This window comes from Cygnus atratus, chromosome 3, assembly GCF_013377495.2.
Source record: "Cygnus atratus isolate AKBS03 ecotype Queensland, Australia chromosome 3, CAtr_DNAZoo_HiC_assembly, whole genome shotgun sequence".
Classification (NCBI taxonomy): Eukaryota; Metazoa; Chordata; class Aves; order Anseriformes; family Anatidae; genus Cygnus; species Cygnus atratus.
The window spans coordinates 40,568,112-40,580,836 of record NC_066364.1 but is presented as its reverse complement, the minus strand read 5'-3'; the positions used below and the strand labels follow the sequence as shown (position 1 = coordinate 40,580,836).

Below are 12,725 nucleotides of genomic sequence, written 5' to 3'. Positions count from 1 at the left end.
CCAAGTTGAACTTCAGAATCAACTTGAAAAGCCTTCTCCTTCTTTGAGCTTTCATTGTTTCTTTCAAGATCTGTTTTTACATAAACGTTCAATACAAAATGTACATTGTACACTATAACTACAGATGCAGTTGTTTAAATACAATTAAAAAGATAGGAACAGTATAACAACATCGTAGATTTGGAAACTACAGAACTGACACTTGTAGAGGCGCATTGAGGTGAATATCTGAAATAAGTAAAAGCCCCCAAAATAATGTTTTTAATGACTTCTTAAGGTCTCAGTGAGAGAATTTACAGACGTTATTAGGACTAGACAAGTAATGTCAGGAGCAGAAGGAGCAGAAAAAGTTAAAACAAATAATTAAGAAGATGAAATAAATAACAAGTAATATTTGCATTGGTTCCAGAAGTGCAAAAAAGGTTATTTTATTTTCCCCCAGAAGCCTTTTATTCTTGGTCATTGATACTGATACACTAATCAGAGCAAGAAGGAAGTTTGATGCATTTTCTGTGGCTCAAATATATGTGCAATTGGTAAATAGGTTTTACGGTTAACAGAAGAAAAATATTTATTTTTCTTTAATTCAATAAATATTGCAAACCATAGTATTTTTCTAGCTTAATCCTTTATGTAACCTGTGCTTATGGAAAGTGTAACTGTGGATTCACAAATTTTATCTTTCTGAAATTCACGACTTAAAGGCATGAAATATGCAGGAATCGGAAATTTGCTTGATAGTTTCTACAAATGTGTAATTGTTTTTTGTTTTGTTTTGTTTTGTTTTGTTTTCCATGTTTAAGCTATTTCAGAGCCACTATGTTGTAGTATGTGAGACAGTGTCTGCAAGTCACATTATTTGTTCCTCGATTTAGTGCATGGCTCTGTTAAAGCACTACGTTTCAGTAGCCTTAAGTCAACAAACCTGCCTGAGTGCCTCCACTGATTGCTTTGTCCTCATTGTTATTTATCATTCAGAAAAACCTGTGCCATTCAGATATCTCTTAGTTGTCATTATGTATTTATCTCTGTATCACTGCCAAAAGTTCAGAAGAGGATGAGGCCTAGTACTGTCTATCCCTTGCAAAACTGCCTGTATGACAATATTAATTTGTTGGAATGTGACAGATAGCTATCTCTTTATGTTTTCTGTAAGTAAGCAGACCTTCTGTACAAAATCCCATGTACCTTCAAATCAAAGGAGAGCAGATTTGAATGTGAACTGAAATTTATGTTGGAAAAATGGAAAAGTGCTTAGTTAGACTACCAGCTCATTCTCACCCAGCAACAATTAAATATTTTTTTCAACTTTCTTTGTTTCTAAAGATACTTTTTCTGCTTACAGCATGACCTGTTCTGAATGAAATGTCAGATTCTCTGTTTAAGCTCAACTAAACATTTACTTTCTGTAGCTCATGAATGTGCATAAGCAAAGAATATATTTAATATTACTTCAGCATAAAACGTAAATGGCCTCTAATATGTTTACACAGTAAGTATACTCCACAGCATGACCCAAGTATGTTCTCGGTGGTAGTAATATATATTTTTTACATTTAATATGACCTTTTCATCTTTCATTTCCATTTTAGTTTCTAACAAAAAGTATCCTTTCCTTGGATTTTTTTTCTTAATGATTCTACTTTAAAGGTCACCCAAAATATAGAAACTTTATCTAGATGGCTGCTCAATTTCAATATTGTATACTAAAATATTTAACTAGCTACCAAAAAAAAAAAAAAAGTAATTTAATTTCATGCAATTTTCTGTTTAAATGAAAAGGCTTCCTCATAGCTAGGGGTTGAAATATATATATATAACATTGGTTCATAAATAAACAAGTACTAAATATGATTTTCTGAAATTGTTACATAATAACAGTGTGGCAGAGGTTCTGATCTGTGTGTCATATTACAGTGTCTCAACGAAGGCATCCTACAGAAAAGGATAGTGACTCTCTAAGCTGTTGTCACTTGCTCTGGGACAGTTCAACAAAGGCACTCCTCAGGAGTATCTGGTAAGTCATCCCTGGGAGAGAGCAGAAATCTAGCAGACATCACTGTGTATTCCTTCAAATGCACTGTGCATTCCTTCCAATCTGGTGAATGACATTTTAAAAGGGATTCCTGTGAGGCCCTCAATAGTACCCTACAGGGCTTCAGACCTGAGAAAGTCAGAATAATCACACTTAAAAGTAAGATTTTCAGGAGAGTTGTTGAAGAGTGAAAATAAAGTCAAATGTGTTCTTATTTTTATTTTTATTTATTTATTTTTTGTCTTTCTTCTTCCTCTTTTTTAAAGTATTTCAATTTCCAGGCCAAAGTGACATATTCCTTTTTTTTCCATTCCTGGATTTAAAAAAATAAAAATAAAAAATACGTTACTGTAAAAAAATACACTTAAAACAAACAAACAAAATACTTTGCATGAATTAGATGCAAATATTATTGTAATTTCATATTCTAACCAGTAACCATGTAACCATGAATGTTTAAATAAATGAAGAGTGCTTAATAGTTATTAATTCTAAATAGTCCTGATCCCGAAGTGATCTAACCAAATAGTTGGTGCTACCTTTGTATCATATCTCTAGTATATTAAAACCATCCGCTTCCCTCTCTGGTACATTGGATGGTTATCTTCTCTTCACATTGAAAATATCAAAATGTTTAATTACAGTACAAATGGGATATTTTGATCTGGAAAATCTGTTTAAATCCGGAGTACCTCATGTTCTTAAAAACAAAACAGAATAAAACAATCTGCTAGTCTGAGAAGAAAATATGTAATTTTCTACATCAATAAATAACAGACTGTATAAAATACTGAGAAGTTGTATCCTACAGTCTTGTGATATCATAACATGGAAAATATATGCTTGGACTTACTATTATTTATATATCACAAATAAGATGAAATTCGGCTAATAGAAAATAAAGTATAATACAATGAATATCTACATGACTTTATAGTTTTCTGCTGATTTCTTATGATAATAAAATATTAATTGCAAAAGTAAGTAGGAGATCTCAATGGTAATGATATTATTTCCTTTTTTTTTTTTTTAACTGAAAAAGATGTTTAAAAAATAATGTCCTGACATCTGTAGAACTACCTTCTTAGCTTTTGCCTCCTAACTGATAGTTAACTGTAGATGTACAAAGAGAAAAAAGTAATGCGAGAGAGTGTTATGCAAAACAATTGACATGACTTGAACTAGGGTCTATAAAAAGAAAGAGACGTACAGAGCTCTACAACCTTGGAATAAAATCAGCAAAGCTCACACTGCCATTGACATTGTATGTGTAGACTGATTCCTATGAGACTTTTCATTATGTTCACAGATGACCCCTATTACTGTGGTCTTTCCTGACAATTCTGCAGAAAAGGACATTCCAGAATGCTATGAAATTACAAGCAGAAGAATATTAAAAAAAAAAAAAAAAAGAAAAAAAAAAGGCAAGTTGAAAGTTATACTCACAGTTCCACAGCTATGTGGATCACAGTGGTCAGATGGTCAATTATCTGTCAGCAAGTGCTTTTGGAAATAGATCAGCTGGCAGCACAGCCCATCAGCAAAAACTCTCAACTAAGGAAAAAAAACAAAAAACTGTATAATATTATTTTTATGAGATTATGACAAAAAAATTGCATGAGATGAATTTAAATTTACTTTGGCAAGTGCTTTTACCACAGTTTTTAAAGATTTTTCTTGAGACAAATGTCGCCCCACCTCCCCAAAAAAGGAAGAAAAAAAAAAAAGAGTACTCAATATTTTAAAAGTTGAAGTCTTTTTTTTTGTGTGTGTGTGACTAATACTGTGCTTAGACTAGATTAAATGATCCCTCCTGTAAGGCTTAGTGTAGCTGTGTATATTTATTGTAAAAATTCAGTAGGATCAGCAGTAAATTCCCATTCTAGTATATCCAAAAGAGAGACAAAACAAAAACTGTCCATGCAAAACAACTCGTCTGTAAAAAGAAACCTGTATTCTGATGCGTCAGCTAACAGTGCAGAATCATGTCACTGAATATCTTAAGCGTGGACTCAGTTTTATCACAAAATAAAGATAACAGTTTGAAGTTATTTAATATCTTGAATTAAGCTTCCTTCTTATCTTAAAGTGATTTTTTTCAATTCACTGTTTCATCCTTGCTGAGGAATTTAACAAAGGGTAGACAGAAATGCCCACTGTCCTACATTTCCCCTTGTTCCCTTTATTGCAAATCCTTCTGCAAGGCCTTCTTTCTCTTTCTATGAAAAGAAGAAGCTTTGTTAAAAATTTCTGTTTGACAATCATCAAGATTAAAGAGCAAAGAATCATTGTTATTATGACATAAGAAATGTTATTGGACAATACTCGTACTGTCTACATTTAATCTCCTGAAATACCAGGTTAGTTTCACTGGACTCCTTTTTAATGTATTTTTTTATATGGAATGGAGAAAGCAAATGTCCTCTAGAAAGCAATTCAGAGCCATAGTACATTAGTGAGAAGGACCACCTGTACAGGAAGAAAAATAATTTTACAAAGAAATAGTGTCTTACTGCGAGGATGACTTACAATATGATAATATAAGTTAAAAAATCTCTAACTATGAGTGATAAGAATTAAAAGTCTGAGTGCTGAGGTTCGCCTTTCACATGAAAAAATAATATCATACTACTTTTTGCACATTGCATCAAAGCAGTGGGAAGAGAAGAGAAGCAAGACAAACCTTTTTTTTTTTCAGAGAAATAGCTATGTCCATGCAGACTACTGTTTATACTAATGTAAGCATATACCCATTGGCAACAGCAATTTTAATCTTCCTTTATGCTTGATCTCAATTAGATACGAGTTGCCTACAGACATATCCTGCTTCTTTAGTTCAAACTGAGGAGGTGCAATGTGTTGAAATTTCCATTCTGGGCCTATGGTTGGTCAAGATAATGTATGTGTTGGAGAACAATGCTGGGGGTGCAATTTGTACCCAGCTCTGTTTCCCTAATTAGCACTCCAAACCCTATAAGTTTTCATGTAGTGACAGAAAGGAAAAAGAAAACCATCAGGCCATACTACGTTCCTTAGAATCCTGCTAGATAAGATGCCAGTGACAGAAAGGCTTCTCCTGAAGGTGCTGTTTCTCAAAGCTGTGGATTCAGATAGTTTATAGATTAAGTCTGAGCCTGGAAACTGAGGGTGAAAGGGAAAAAAAAAAAAAAGAAAAAGTCATTTCATTTTGAGCTAGGCTTTTCATGGCATACTTTTCTTTTCTCTTCATTTCTTTTCTCTTTAGTTTGTTAGATATTTTCCCTTCTTCTTATACTGGTGAACATTCAAGGACATGCAGCCTGACACACAAAAAATACAAATTGACAGACATACTACAAATCTGCAACTCAGCTGGTGAAAATAGAGAATATGAACTGAAACTCACCCCAGGAAAAAAAAAAAATATCTTGACCCAACACTGTGGGAAAAAGAGCAAGCCAAGCAATTTCAAAATTAAAGGATCAAGGTGAACTTGATCATTTGATCATTTTTCTTGAAGCAATGCCAAATATTTGAAGGCAAATTGGATTTGCAGCAGGGAAGTTCAGCACATCAGGTAGAATATAAGCCTGAGTTGAAAAAAAAAATCTATGAAGAGGTGGAAAAACATCAGATGAGATCCTCACTCTTGATTATATTTCTTTGAACAGCACAGGTTTCTCAGAGGATCTGCTAAATTATTCTGACTAAGCATCTGAATACCTCTTCAGAGTGGGAGAGGCACTGTAGCTGCTTAGATACATGGATATATTATCTGTCTTGAGGGACTGTACAGTACACAGGCAGCATTTATTGCATATTCTGTCTGAGAAAACAGTAGTGTTCCAACTAACGTTTGTAACCACTTAGAGCAACTACAATATCACTAATGTCTGCTCTGGAGTCCTATAAATCTAAAAGGGGTGAAAAGAAGATGATGCACAATTAGCTTTTTTTTTTTTTTTCCTGTTAGATTCTGCCTCTGAACACCTTGGCAAGGCTTTTATTTATTATTTATTATTATTTTAATTATTATTTTATTTATTTTTTATTCATGTAAAAATATTGACTTGCTAAATGAAATCTCAATACTCAGTTAATGCACTCCTGCTGCTGCTGCTTTGTCTGCTTTTTCTACTTTTTCTACTTCTTCTACTTCCTGGGATTTTATGTGAAAGAGCACACAAAGATAGGTATCTCTTAAGCTCTACATAGTATTCTCCAAATGCAGATCAAGTATCTAATTATAATTATTCTTACCACCTAAGGTCTCAATAAATTAAGAAAATATAGATGAAAGTGAAAATGAACAGAACATACTATAAAACATAGCTAGCTTTCTGAATACGCTCAGAGAGTTACTTATTTAATTCAACTGGATGGCAGCAAGCTAATCCCGTGACTAACAAAGGATTCTAATAAATTTCAATTTGCCATGCATTTTGCACATAGCTTCTATCAGCAAAATCTCATGTTATCACCATGTCTTTTTTAGGCCAACAGAGCCAGAGATTTAGAAGGATTTAGTCTTTTCCACTGAACACAGCTAAACCATGCACGTAGAAATCCTACTGCCTAATGAAATTTTTAGTTTTGAATGAATTTTGCACAACTTCATCTCTCTATTATGAGCATGGCTGTATTCAAGTATCTAAGAAAGGAATAAGGAAAAGCGGAAAGTCATCCCCCTCTCTCTCTCTCTCTCTCTCTCTCTCTCTCATCCCCCCCCCTCCCCCCCCAAGAAGTCGAATTCTCTGTGCTGCAAGCACTCTGTGCTGCAAGCATGTAGCAAAAAAAAGGACCCGTCCCTGCCTTGTCCCCCTGGCTCAGGCCCCAGGTGGGAAGGCTGCTCTGTCATATGTGTTCTTCTGTGTCCTCTTTCCATCAAGAGAAGGACCTTCTGAGGAGAGAAGGCCCTCTTACTGAGACATATCTGCTTGTTTCCTCCAGCTCTTCTAGTTGTTCCTGTTCCAACTGCATGAATGCATTACTGTTGATGACATACCATTGGTAAAGATAAGGAATAAGGCAATACAGAAAAGAGGTGAAATCATATGGAGTTATGCAACGCAGCACTTTTTAAAATGGCCTTCAGAGAGGTCACTTAACTAACAGAAAATAAAATACAGTACCATATCTGTGATAATTAGCTCTAACCAGGAGCTGGTTCACCTTATTTCTGTATGGAGTTGCACACTGTAATGCTGAGCAATCGTAAGTGGTTGGCATAGGAGAGTTAAGTGTCTGTTGGTGTTCACTGTAAACAGCCTCATGCATTTGAAATAATGTTCTTAGGTCAAGTCGGACCATTTGCTCTCTCTTGCTTTTTTCCAGCTTGATACTTCACTCAGGCTTTCACTGTATTTCCTTAAGAAGAATTTTGTACAGATGTTGAGCAGCATCTCACACTCACTAATAACTTTGAGACAGAAGAAAACTACATAGAGAAAGGGACATAAACTTTTTTCCTATTCCCTTCTTGATCTGGTTTTAAGGATGCAGTGATAGGACACTATACTCATCACTTCTGTGAAAAGCCCGACTTTTCTCCCATTGTCTATGGCTTTAGTGTGCCCATTATTAAAGAAGTGAAAATTCTAATCAAGTAGTACTGGGTGAAGGAAGAGGAGTAAGATGTGATGGAGAGCTTTATCCACTTTTCTGCTGGTATGGTCTCCACATATAGCTCGTGCTCTTACAAGATGGGACACAGAAAACGCTGCCTTGCCAGATACTCCTGCTGCCTGTTAGCCATTCCCAGTGGCTGTTTCTACCACTGCCATTCAAGGCAGAGCAAGGACATTATAGTCCCCCTCCTTTCCATGCTCCTAAACAACCAGTTCTGATTGCCAACAGTTTGCTACGTTACACATTATGGTTACTTGTTTGTTCAGTTCTCCCCTGAACGTCTACTTCAATTTATGATTTTCCAAAACTGTCATCTTTCTTCTAGAGTAAAAAAAAGAAAAAAAAAAAAAAAGAAAAGAAGCAAAACTAGTCACAGAATCACAGAATCGTCTAGGTTGGAAGAGACCTCCAAATCACCTAGTCCAACCTCTGACCTAACACTAACAAGTCCTCCACTAAACCATATCACTAAGCTCAACATCTAAACGTCTCTTAAAGACCCCAGGGATGGTGACTCAACCACTTCCCTGGGCAGCCCATTCCAATGCCTAACAACCCTTTCAGTAAAGAAGTTCTTCCTAATATCCAACCTAAACCTCCCCTGGCGCAACTTGAGCCCATTCCCCCTCATCCTGTCACCAGGCATGTGGGAGAATAGACCAACCCCTACCTTGCTACAGCCTCCTTTAAGGTACCTATAGAGAGCGATAAGGTCTCCCCTGAGCCTCCTCTTCTCCAGGCTGAACAATCCCAGCTCCCTCAGCCGCTCCTTGTAAGACTTGTTCTCCAGACCCCTCACCAGCTTTGTCGCCCTTCTCTGGACTCTCTCGAGCACCTCCATGTCCTTCTTGTAGTGAGGGGCCCAAAACTGAACACAGTACTTGAGGTGCAGCCTCACCAGAGTCAAGTACAGGGGAACTATCACTTCCCTAGACCTGCTGGCCACACTGCTTCTTATACAGGCCAGGATGCTGTTGGCCTTCTTGGACACCTGAGCACACTGCTGGCTCATATTCAGCCGACTATCAACCAATACTCCCAGGTCCTTCTCTGCCAGGCAGCTTTCCAGCCACTCATCTCCCAGCCTGTAGCTCTGCTTGGGGTTGTTGCGCCCCAGGTGCAGGACCCGGCACTTGGCCTTGTTGAACTTCATGCAGTTGACCTCAGCCCATCGGTCCAGCCTATCCAGATCCTCCTGCAGAGCCTTCCTGCCCTCGAGCAGATCGACACACGCACCTAACTTGGTGTCATCTGCAAACTTACTGAGGGTGCACTCGATCCCCTCGTCCAGATCATCAATAAAGATATTAAAGAGGACTGGCCCCAGTACTGAGCCCTGGGGGACTCCACTAGTGACCGGCCTCCAACTGGATTTGACTCCATTCACCACAACTCTTTGGGCCTGGCCATCCAGCCAGTTTTTAACCCAACAAAGTGTACGCCAGTCCAAGCCACAAGCAGCCAGTTTCTTGAGGAGAATGCTGTGGCAAATGGTGTCAAAAGCCTTACTGAAGTCAAGGTAGACCACATCCACAGCCTTTCCCTCATCCACTAAGTGTGTCACTTTGTCATAGAAGGAGATCAGGTTCGTCAAGCAGGACATGCCTTTCATAAGCCCATGCTGACTGGGCCTGATCGCCTGGTCGCCCTGTAAGTGATGCGTGACAACACTCAAGATAATCTGCTCCATGAGCTTCCCTGGCACTGAGGTCAAACTAACAGGCCTATAGTTCCCCGGGTCTACCCTCCGGCCCTTCTTGTAGATGGGCGTCACGTTTGCTAGCCGCCAGTCGACTGGGACCTCTCCTGATAGCCAGGACTGCCGATAAATGATGGAAAGCGGCTTGACCAGCTCCTCCGCCAGTTCTCTCAGTACCCTCGGGTGGATCCCATCCGGCCCCATCGACTTACGTACATCCAAGTGCTGTAGCAGGTCGCCAACCATTTCCTTGTGGATAGCGAGGGCCACATCCTGCTCCCCATCCCCTTCCACCAGCTCAGGGTACTGGGTATCCAGAGAACAACTGGTTTTGCCGCTAAAGACTGAGGCAAAGAAGGCATTAAGCACCTCAGCCTTTTCCTCATCTTTTGTAACTAAGTTTCCCCCCGCATCCAGTAAAGGATGGAGATTCTCCTTAGTCCTCCTTTTTGTGTTGATGTATTTGTAAAAACATTTTTGTTATCTTTAACGGCAGTAGCCAGATTGAGCTCCAGATGAGCTTTGGCCTTTCTAATTTTGTCCCTGCACAGCCTCGCAACATCCTTATAGTTCTCCTGAGTGGCCCACCCTCTTTTCCAAAGATTATAAACCCTCTTTTTTCTCGTAAACTCAAGCCACAACTCTCTGTTCAGCCAGGCCGGTCTAGTTCCAAGCCGGCTCGTCTTTGGGCACGTGGGGACAGACCGCTCCCAAGCCATTAACATTTCCTTCTTGAAGAGTGCCCAGCCTTCCTGGACTCCTCTGCCCTTCAGAACCTCCTCCCAAGGGACTCTGCCAACCAGTGTCCTGAACAGCTCAAAGTCAGCCCTCCGGAAGTCCAAGACAGCGGTTTTACTGGTCCCCTTCCTGACTTCGCCAAGAATAGAGAACTGAACCATTTCGTGGTCACTCTGCCCAAGACAGCTCTCGACCACCACACCTCCCACCAGTCCGTCACTGTTTGTGAACAGAAGGTCTAGCGGGGCACCTCCCCTGGTAGGCTCACTAACCAGCTGCGTCAGGAAGCTATCTCCCACGCTCTCCAGAAACCTCCTAGACTGCTTTCTCTGGGCTGTGTTGTGCTTCCAGGATATGTCTGGGAAGTTGAAGTCCCCCACAAGAACAAGCACTGACGATTTCGCGGCTTCTGCCAGCTGCCTGTAGAACTCCTAATCCATCTCCTCATCCTGGTTCGGCGGTCTATAACAGACCCCCACCAGGATGCTTGCCTTGTTGGCCTTCCCTCTGATCTTAACCCAAAGAGACTCAACCTTATCATTCCCAGCCTGGAGTTCCTCAACATCAAAACACTCCCTAATATAGAGAGCCACACCACCACCCCTTCTGTGCTGCCTGTCCCTTCTGAAGAGCCTATAGCCAGGCATTGCAGCACTCCAGTCATGAGAGTGGTCCCACCACGTTTCCGTGATGGCAACCAAGTCATAGCCTTCCTGCTGCACGATGGCTTCCAGCTCCTCTTGTTTGTTACCCATGCTGCGTGCATTAGTGTAGATGCACTTCAGTTGGGCCATTGCCTTCTCCCCTGGCCTTGCCATTGTTCCCCCTGGCACAGCTCCAACAAGCCTCATTTCAGCCCCATCCCCCTTCTTTCCTAGTTTAAAGTCCTCTCAAGGAGCCCTGCCAGCTCCTGGGCTAGGATCCATTTTCCCCTTAGAGACAGGGACCCTTCTGCAGCTATCAGGCCAGGTGCCGAGTAAAGCGCCCCATGGTCAAAAAAAAACAAAATTTCTGTGTTGGTACCAGCCTCTGAGCCACGTGTTAATCAGGTGGGCTTTCTGTGTCCTCTCTGTACCCCTCCCTGCTACTGTAGGGATAGAGAAAAACACCACCTGTACTCCCGCTCCATCCACTAACCGTCCCAGTCCCTAAAGTCCCGTTTGATAGCCTTCAGGCTTTTCTTTTCAGTATTATCACTGCCAGCCTGGACTATCAAAAGAGGGTAGTAGTCAGAGGGGCGAACCAGGTTGGGAAGCTTTCTGGCAACATCCCTGACCCTGGCTCCAGGGAGGCAGCAGACTTCCCTACGGGTAGGGTCAGGCTGACAAATAGGGCCCTCTGTTCTCCTGAGAAGGGAGTCGCCTACAATGATTACCCTTCTATCTTTCTTGGTGGAGGCAGTCTTGAGGCATGGATCAACTTCCTTGCCCTAGGCATCCTCCTGGGTAGACTTTCTACCGCATCCTCACCCACCAGTCTCTCAAGCTCCAGGGCCTCAAATCTGTCGTGTAAGAGCACCTGGGAAGGTGGGGCCGGTGGGAGGGGGCGTCGCCTGCGAGGTCGAGCAGGGACCTGTCACCATTCCTCCTCAACTCCTAGGTCCCCTCCCTCTACCTGACAGCGATAGGGCTGGGGGTCCACCCCCATTTGGGGTGTCTCACTCTGGTACCTCTCCTTCAGGCCCTGCAGGGAGTTGCTCCACCAATTTATCTCCCTCTCACACTCCCTGATAGCCCTCAACCTCTTCACCTCCTCCTTGAGCTCTGCCACCAGGCAGACCAGGTCATCCACCTGCTCGCACCTCACACACACAGTCTCTCTGCCTTCCTCAGATGGCAGCAACAGGCTCAGACACTCCCTGCATCCAGAGACCTGAACTGCCACATTTTTGAGCAGGCAGTCAGTCTGGGTGGTTACAGACTTTCTAGAGAGAGCACTCTGCCTGGTGTAGACCATTTCAGCCTACCTAGCGGTCGACAGCCGTTAGAGGAGTTGTTCGTATGGGCAGGGGGGGGGAACGCTCTGCCTTCTCTGCCCGCCCTGCCTGCGCAAACTGCCGCACCACTCCCTTCTGACGCGCCATGCACTGTTTGCCCGCCCTGGTCGCCGTGCTCCCTAGGCGCTGCTTTTGAACGGCCGGGGGGGGGGGGGGGGGGGGGCGCTGCTGGCTCCGCCTACGTCTCGTCAGCCTCCCTCGCGAGGGCTGCCGGGTCCTGGCAGCTCTCTCGAGTGGCCTCGGTGCCGTAAAAAAAAGCCCTGCCTGTCCCGATCCCTCGCTCTGCTGCAGAACGCGTCTGCCCCGGAGCCGATCGCCTCGGCAAGTGGTCAAAGTAGTCAGTGTTCTTCATGTGCTACACAAGGGACGAGAGGAATTTTACAACATCTAAGATTCAAAAATGAAATGCTCAGTTTGGGAAGGCTGTGGAACATCCTTTGAAAATGTAGGTCTTAACTGGATGGACTCGTCCACTTATTTTCTTATTAATCACCTAAAATTGAAAATTTGCTCTACTCTCTATTCCTTAATCTTACAAATACAATACACTGAAAAATGAAATTAATAACACTACTAATAAATAATAGAAGACTGCTTTTAAATGTTCTTCACGTTATTTAGTATTTATCACTGAAAACATCAAAAAGAAC

General features: G+C 41.5%; 1 long non-coding RNA gene across 1 annotated transcript; it reads right to left on the bottom strand.

Moving 5' to 3' along the window:
• Window positions 1–2,243: 2,243 nt before the first annotated feature.
• Window positions 2,244–12,173, bottom strand: LOC126913269 (uncharacterized). The gene is made up of 3 exons (XR_007708127.1): window positions 12,046–12,173; window positions 3,482–3,589; window positions 2,244–2,348 (listed from the first exon to the last, which is right to left on the bottom strand). It is a non-coding gene; the product is annotated as an uncharacterized LOC126913269 (long non-coding RNA).
• Window positions 12,174–12,725: the final 552 nt, after the last annotated feature.